A 7,746-nucleotide genomic window follows, 5' to 3' on the forward strand; every position below is an offset into this window, starting at 1 on the left:
GTAAAGTGGGTATCTTGTAGGCAATATATTGCGTATTTCTTTCCCCTTAAGTAATTAAAAACATCCCTTCGTTTGTTAAAGTCGGAAAGCCCTCTACAGTTCACAGGATGCTAACTGGGATTCCACTATTTTGGGGTTAATGATTAATCATTTTGTTATGTATTGTTCGAACGATACTAATTTAAATCTAACGATTTAGGAATTCTACGTAAATCACATATCCGCCTATATTTAAATTGGTAGATAAAATAGGTATACCATGAGAAATGCGTTAATTTGTGTAGGTACATTATTTAAATTGGTATCATCTCAAAATCAAACCAGTCTCTATCAATAGCATTCTTTTCATAAGTTTTAGTTAAAAGCCACACTGTTAGGAAATTATTTCTCAATGAGAAAAGAAACCTGGAAAGATAAAAAAAAACAACATGTAACCAACATATAACATTATGCCAAATCCCTTAGTGTCTTTTTAACAAATCTACCCTCTGCATCCTTAGTTATAGTACAAGAGCAGCTGGAACCAACCAGGGTATCATCGCAAATTTACCTTCGTGTCTTAATCTTATCTTCTCCCTTACTAGCTCTTTCCTGACTTTTGTGGACACGTCATCCGACACTGTGATAAACTTTCCTTTGTATTTTTTCTGTTTCAATATCTTCGGGGCATTTTTAAAAATTCTTTCTCTATCCACATAACTCAAAAATTTAATGATAACTGACCTAGGGTTTGACCCTTGTTTTCCCATCCTATGGGCATGCTCTATGTCAATACTCATGTTGAAGCCATTTTTTAAAGTCTTTCATGAAAGTTCTACAGCTTGCCCCTTCCGCTTTCTCTGGAATCCCCCAGACTAAGTTTTTCCTTCTGGACATATTTTCAAGATCCTCAATTGACGACTGCAATCTTTCTGTGACTTCATTTTTAATGCATTTTTTCAATTGCTCCTTATTTTCACCAACAGATTTCTCTAGGCTTACAAACTCTTCATATTTTACACGTTACAAAGTTCATACAGTATTTATTTTCTTCTATCTCCGAATTAAGAACCTCTACACCAGACTGTAGTTCCCCGACTTTTACGTACCTCCCTATAAATCAGATATCATTTTGAAATGATTAAGTATCTCCCTCCACCTTATTCAATGTAGCCTCCATTATTACCAGCTTATTCAAAGCCTTTTCCTGCATGCCCACTAGCATATCGATTTTACCGGCCTTGTCGGTGGTGTTGCCAGCAACAGGCTCAGGCTCTACTGAAGGTGTAGGCCTTACCTTTCTTAAGTTCATAATTTCCATATCCCCTCCTCTTGAATGTATTAGATCTTTATAACATCAGTTAAACATAGAGTAACTCAATTTACACTATGGTTTATCACCTTGAGCAGAAATTCAACAAATTGTTTAGAGCACGCCCACTTGCTTCGGGCATCCGCTCCCTTTTGGAAGAATCTTATAATACCTTTATAAAATAATGTACTATATATTTGTATGAATATAAAGCGAAACAAAATACACAAATAATACAGACTTATTCAGCTACTGTACATTTAATTCAAACTGGCTACATACACAGTTTATAATATATGTTATAATGGTTTTCAGATTTTTAATGTTGTGTTTGGCATTATTCGAATACAATTGTAAATTTTCAATTCAATTGAATTCTAGAGCTAGATTTATTTAGGGCTACTGTAGATTTGTTTCCTGGGCCAAGTTGGTTTTGTTCCAAGTTGGTTTGAGGCAGAGTTGGTTTTGGGGCGAGGTAATGCCTGGGCCGAGTTTGTTTTGGTCCGAGTTGGTTTGGGCCGAATTGGTTTAATTAGGCCGATTTGGTTTTGGGCCGAAGTGAGCATTCGAATACTCATTTCCAGGGCAAACTTTGTAGTTCTCTTGATCCATTTCTAGAAGGAATCAATTGCATTGGACCCATGATAATTTCTTCTAAATTTTCACTGGTGTGTTAATTAGTTAACTTTATAATATGTCCTATCATTAATGCATCAAATACATTATAATAAATAATATATTCAAAAGTTTGTATCAAAGGCTGCTATTTTAATTGCTGTATCAAAGGCTGCTATTTTGCCGATTCCACCTATGTTAAAAATAGATAATCAAGTTCTCATGTACAGGGTAATTTTGAATGAAAAATGATTTATGCTGTAGTTGAAAAATGTTTAATTCCCTGAACGTTTCACATCCAAATCTCTGTGCCAAAATATAAATGGTCCAGAGCAAAATTTTTTTCTCATTACCATCCACTTCCTTAGCCCCATCACAAGCATTTTGTGTTTATGTTTGTCTTTTAAAGTCGGGCTTTGGAGGGAAAAGAATTTTTGATATGTTGTAGAACTTATTTTTCTAAGACAGAAAAAAGTTGTTTGTAATAATTACTTTTTTCTTTGAAGTTCCATCCATGTGTTTTCTGTTTATTTAGCCCTACATCAAAAACTATATTAAGCCACTGTTTGAAAAAGTGTATGCCGTTGGTTGTGGAGAATATTGGCCATTGAAAAATAAGGTGGGTGGCATTTTGAATAGGGGATAACAATCACAAAAGAAAAATGCTATATGACTAGTCCTGTTCTTATGTGAATTTTCTCAATTCTCAGGTGTTCATGTAATAACAGTCAATGTACCTTGAGTTTCATATATAAAAAAAATAAATAAATAATAATAATAATAATAATAATAATAATAATAATAATAGTAATAATAATAGTGTTATGTCCAAGTCTATTATTGCTATCGTTGCCGTTGTTGCTATATTAGTGTCATCATTATTGCTATTGTTATTTCAAACACCTTTACCAATATCGTTATTTTTATTGTTGAATTGATTTAATAAAAAAAACACCATGATTTTTAATGAAACGGTAGGCTAATGTCATGCATGCTACAGGATTTTTTATGTAAATATAATTACCGAATTATTTGAGTATTAGATGCTGTATACAAAACAATTATTTAAAAATTGTAGATTCTCATATATATATTATTTTTTTTTTGCATTTGAATTGTGATTTGGTTTTAAAAACATCACACTTTTTTGTATGATTTAAAGTTCGGGAAAATAATATTATTATTATTACAATTTATCACAATCATAAACAATCATGCATTAATTAAAAATAATTGATATGATAATAGATTTCATAACTTGTAAATTGTCACTTACAATTCTTGAAGACTAGTCAAACCACTGAATGCACCTTGGTTTAGTTCAGTTATTCGGTTACTACTCAAGTACCTTCAAAAAAAAGAAAAAATAAATAATATTATTATTTAGCAAATGTAAACTATAAATTAATAATGTTGCCAGTTGTAAACATGTTGCCTTTAATTGGCGATGTGTTTTAATTCTGTTTTACCTGATTTTTTTACCTGATTGCTATCGTTACCGTTGTTGCTAGCATTAGTGTCATCATTATTGCTATCGTTATTACAATCACCTTTAATTAAGAATATCGTTTTTATTATTGTTGAATTGATTTAATAAAAAATAAAAGACACCATGATTTTTAATCATCATTAAACATTATTAAATATTGTTTGTAACCGATAATTGAGCTGTAATCAGTATGTAACCAACAATATGATGCTCCTTTTACATGCATATAAATTCATTGCGATCAATATTTTACGTGAAATAGGTATTGTGTGAACAGGATAAATGGCATGAAATTAATTATTTGTAAAGTTAAACATTCTTTGTATGGAATCAATCGTCATTACACCGATAATAGATGTGATTTTCACAACCTTTTTTATTTAATACTCGTCATGTGGTCGATCACGATATTCATTTCGAATGATATTCGATAACTCATGAGGTGTATATTGATGTTTGAGGTCACGGACCCCATTTACGATGGACGTGCGATGTAACTGGCTGTCAAAAGTACAAAACATCTTACCAACCAGCAATACAGTAAGTCCTACTCGCGAACTTTTAAATCCCTCAACGGTACACCCATTAATTCACCTCGAGTTATTTCCTAGCAGATTGATTTGATATTTGCTAATAAATGTTCATCTGACTCTCCTTTTTCTACCCTCACTGCTATGTTCACTGCCTCACCTCTTGCATGACTTTTTAAATATCACCCCATCTGACGTTATCTCTGCATCAAAAAATCTTAGTAACTCTAAATCTCCAGGTCCTGACACTCTTCGTAACTTTGTTATTAAGCTGTTTGTTTAATATTCGTGTGCTCCTTTCCAGGCTAAATTGTTTACTCTTTCCGTTAATACTGTTGTGCAGTCTAATTTTTCCAACTTTCAGTTTGGTTTTTGTTTTCAACGATCTACATGTGATTCTCTTAATTATATTTTTCATTTGCTATTTAAATACAGTGACGCCAAACTTTGTACTTGATTACCTGAGCAGCTTAGCTCAGTCGGCTAATCTGGTGGTAGCCACTGTGTGTGCGCTGAACCGTGGAGATCTCTAGATCCCCGGTTCAATTCCCATCGCTGCCTCTCCTTGTGATTCAGCTAGAGTGCTGAAATACAAGTTACAATAGTGCACCGTCTTTCGGATGAGACGAGTACACTCTTCGGAAAAGAGTAGGGGATTGTCTCCCGTTGTACTGTTCAATCACCACCAGAAGGACCCTACTGGAAATAAGTCGTCTTCTAGACTTTCGTGGGCTATCCTTGGTGTTTACACCGAATAAATCCATTCCATTCTATTCCCTTGTTTGTTCGTTTTATATTAGATTTTTTTCCACACATGCTTATACATAACAATCAATAAATCAAATTAATCATTATACAAAATTAGGCAATATGAGGTATATTCAAACAATATTACAAGATAATGTAATAAAACCAAAAGTTCCACTGATTAATCTCAGGTAAGATAGCATAATACACATTCCAAGCATCATAACGCACGCCTCCATACAGGGACCCAGGGACACAACACCAATCATGCCATCATCAGGAATAATTCCTGATGACGACACAAGCAGCACCGAAACACCGAATCCCCACACGATCGTGCCCACCCCAGCACCTGGAGTATGCATTACACCATCTGATGTGATAATAGATGATAATATAAAGGATTAGAGTATACAGTAAGTGTGCAACATATTAAGAAAACATGTTTAAAATTTAATATAAAATATTGCCTAATGATTAGGCTATAATTTGATAAACTAAAGAAAATGCTTAAATAATACATTAATTACATTAGATGGTGATGCAAGTGTGCATGGATTTTTTAATATACTGTAAGTTCGCAGAACTTAAGTCAAAAACCCCAATTAAAATCTAATTAACTATGACATTATGGTCAGAGTGACTTTAATAGTATTATTTTAATAAAATCATTATCATTATAACAATAATTATAGGTGTAATTTCCCCTACCTGACATAAAAATGTACTGAATATTCAGTATGTGTGAAAACAACTGCGAAAAAAAAAAAAAAATTCGCAATTTGGCATAAATTTTGTGGTAATATTTTCTCTAAAAAACCTTGTTTAACTTGGTAGAAATTATTATTATTCTTTACTTAATTGAATTACTGTAGGATACAATTTATAAAACTTGTTAACAAGAAGGACAAAATAGATCACAAGAAAAGCAAATTTGCAAAGATGAAATAACCCTGTTCCTTGGTGATCCGCCTTGTTCGTTCTCCTCAAGTAGTCATATTAAAATGATATGTTACAATTTCCAAGCAAGTTCTATATATAGGCTTGCATTGTACTTTAATGATTTTTACAATTAAATAACAACTGCTGTAGAAACACGTGGAAAGCCATGCAAAAATATTATAATTATTTATAGGTCTGATATTATTTTAGTAGTATAGCTATTCTTATTATTTATTTTTATTTTATTTCAGATTGGCAACACCCAATATGTTTTTCGATGAACGTAGCACCTTACAAAAACTGACAAAAGTCAACTCTTCATTTCACAACACAGGGACCACCCAACTATTTTTCAATTCATTTGAATTCTACCCTCAGATAGAACTATGTATTTATTCAGGGCTATATTTTTTTCCTAGGCCAAGTTGATTTTGTTCCGAGTTGGTTTTAGGGCGAAGTGTCGCCTGGGCCAAGTTAGTTTTGGTCCGAGTTGGTTTGGGCCAAATTGATTTGGGCCGATTTGGTTTTGGGCTGAAGTGACCAGCATTCGAATGTACAGTCCAAGAGTATAGACAATTATTTGAACATTACTGTTGTTGGGGGGAGGGGAGAGGTGGGGAGGTTAACAACCTTGCCTGTCAGGGGTCCATGTCGCTTTGCTCTAATATTTTTAGACGTAACTGCTTTTTGATGCCTTTGTAGTCTCAACTCATTTTCAGGGCAAAATCTGTAGTTCTCTTGATCCATTTCAAGAAGGAATCAATCACACATTGGACCCATGTTGATTTCATCTAAATTTTAATTTGCAGAACGTAGTTAATTAGTTAACTTTATAATACATCCTATCATTAAAGCATCAAATACATTATAATAAATAACGTATTCACAAGTTTGTATTGCTTAATTGTAAATTTGCAGATACTGAAGCAAAGGCTGCTATTTGGCCGATTCCACTTTATGTTAAAAAGAAGATAATCAAGTTTTCATGTACAAGGTAATTTATGATTGAAAAATGATTAATGCTGTAATTGAAAAATGTTTAATTCCCTGAATTTTTCACATCCAAATTCCTGTGCCAAAATATAAATGGTCCAGAGCAAAATTTTTTTTCTCATTACCATCCACTTCCTTTAGCCCCATCACAAGCACCTTGTGTTTATGTTTGTCTTTTAAAGTCAGGCTTCGGAGGAAAAAGAATTTTTGATATGTTCTAGAACTGATTTTTCTATGACAAAAAAAAAGTTGTTTGACTAAAACTGGGGAACGGTGAATGAAATACAGATTTTTGAATATTTTACTGGGGTAAAACGGGGCATAACCGCCTTTTTTTACACCTTTTTACCCCCAGTTTTAAAATCAGTTCTACAACGCATCAACAATTTTTTTCCTCCGGAGTCTAAGTTTAAAAGGGGTTGTCACTTTAAAAGACTGATGTATTCACTAATTGGCAATCCATGGCCCTTGTGCCTAAATAAATAACAAAGTAAATAAATTTTAACTACCATACCTCATGGTTAAGACCTGCTGCGCCCACTGATCCCACAACCAATGGACTTGTTGATATATCCTGGCAGATTGTGCAATTATTTGTTTCTAAATGTTCTTTTTCACACCTTAAATTCTTAGGTCATTGTTAGCATGTCACAAAAATATTACTGGTGCACTGTCATAAATAGCCCCCTCGGCCACCACAAGTTCGAAATTGTTAGTGCGCTGCCATCGGTAGCCCATTCACCCACCACTGATCCCAGAAGTGATTGAGTCACACAAACTGTTTAGTGCCCTACCATAGGGAGCCCATTCAGTCACTACTTGTCCCAAAAATTGAGCCACACTATGTGTAATTATACTCATAAGATATGAAATGATAGCAGTCTCTGATATTTTCATGACATAAATTTTAATTTGCATTTTATTCGTACTATGTTTAGTTGCAAATTTAAAAATGCATTTATAGTATTATAGCTGTGTCATTTTTTTTTTTTAAACTAGGGTGATAGTGACAACAGCAAACTGGCTGATGTGTATCTGAAAAAAGATGCAGGGACACCACTGCTGCCAGAAAACTTCACCTTGTCGAAGGAGCAAATATATGTACGGTGTGTGATATGGTCACAGCATGCCGTGTACCT

General features: G+C 33.5%; 1 long non-coding RNA gene across 1 annotated transcript; it reads left to right on the forward strand.

The window, feature by feature from the left end:
* The first annotated feature begins 2,032 nt into the window (after positions 1 to 2,032).
* LOC117099845 lies at positions 2,033 to 7,740 on the forward strand. Its single transcript, XR_004444025.1, has 3 exons — positions 2,033 to 3,935; positions 6,533 to 6,608; positions 7,607 to 7,740. It is a non-coding gene; the product is annotated as an uncharacterized LOC117099845 (long non-coding RNA).
* Positions 7,741 to 7,746: the final 6 nt, after the last annotated feature.

Source organism: Anneissia japonica, unplaced genomic scaffold (genome assembly GCF_011630105.1).
Source record: "Anneissia japonica isolate Jap-2015-1 unplaced genomic scaffold, ASM1163010v1 scaffold19080_len7725_cov213, whole genome shotgun sequence".
Taxonomy (NCBI): domain Eukaryota; kingdom Metazoa; phylum Echinodermata; class Crinoidea; order Comatulida; family Comatulidae; genus Anneissia; species Anneissia japonica.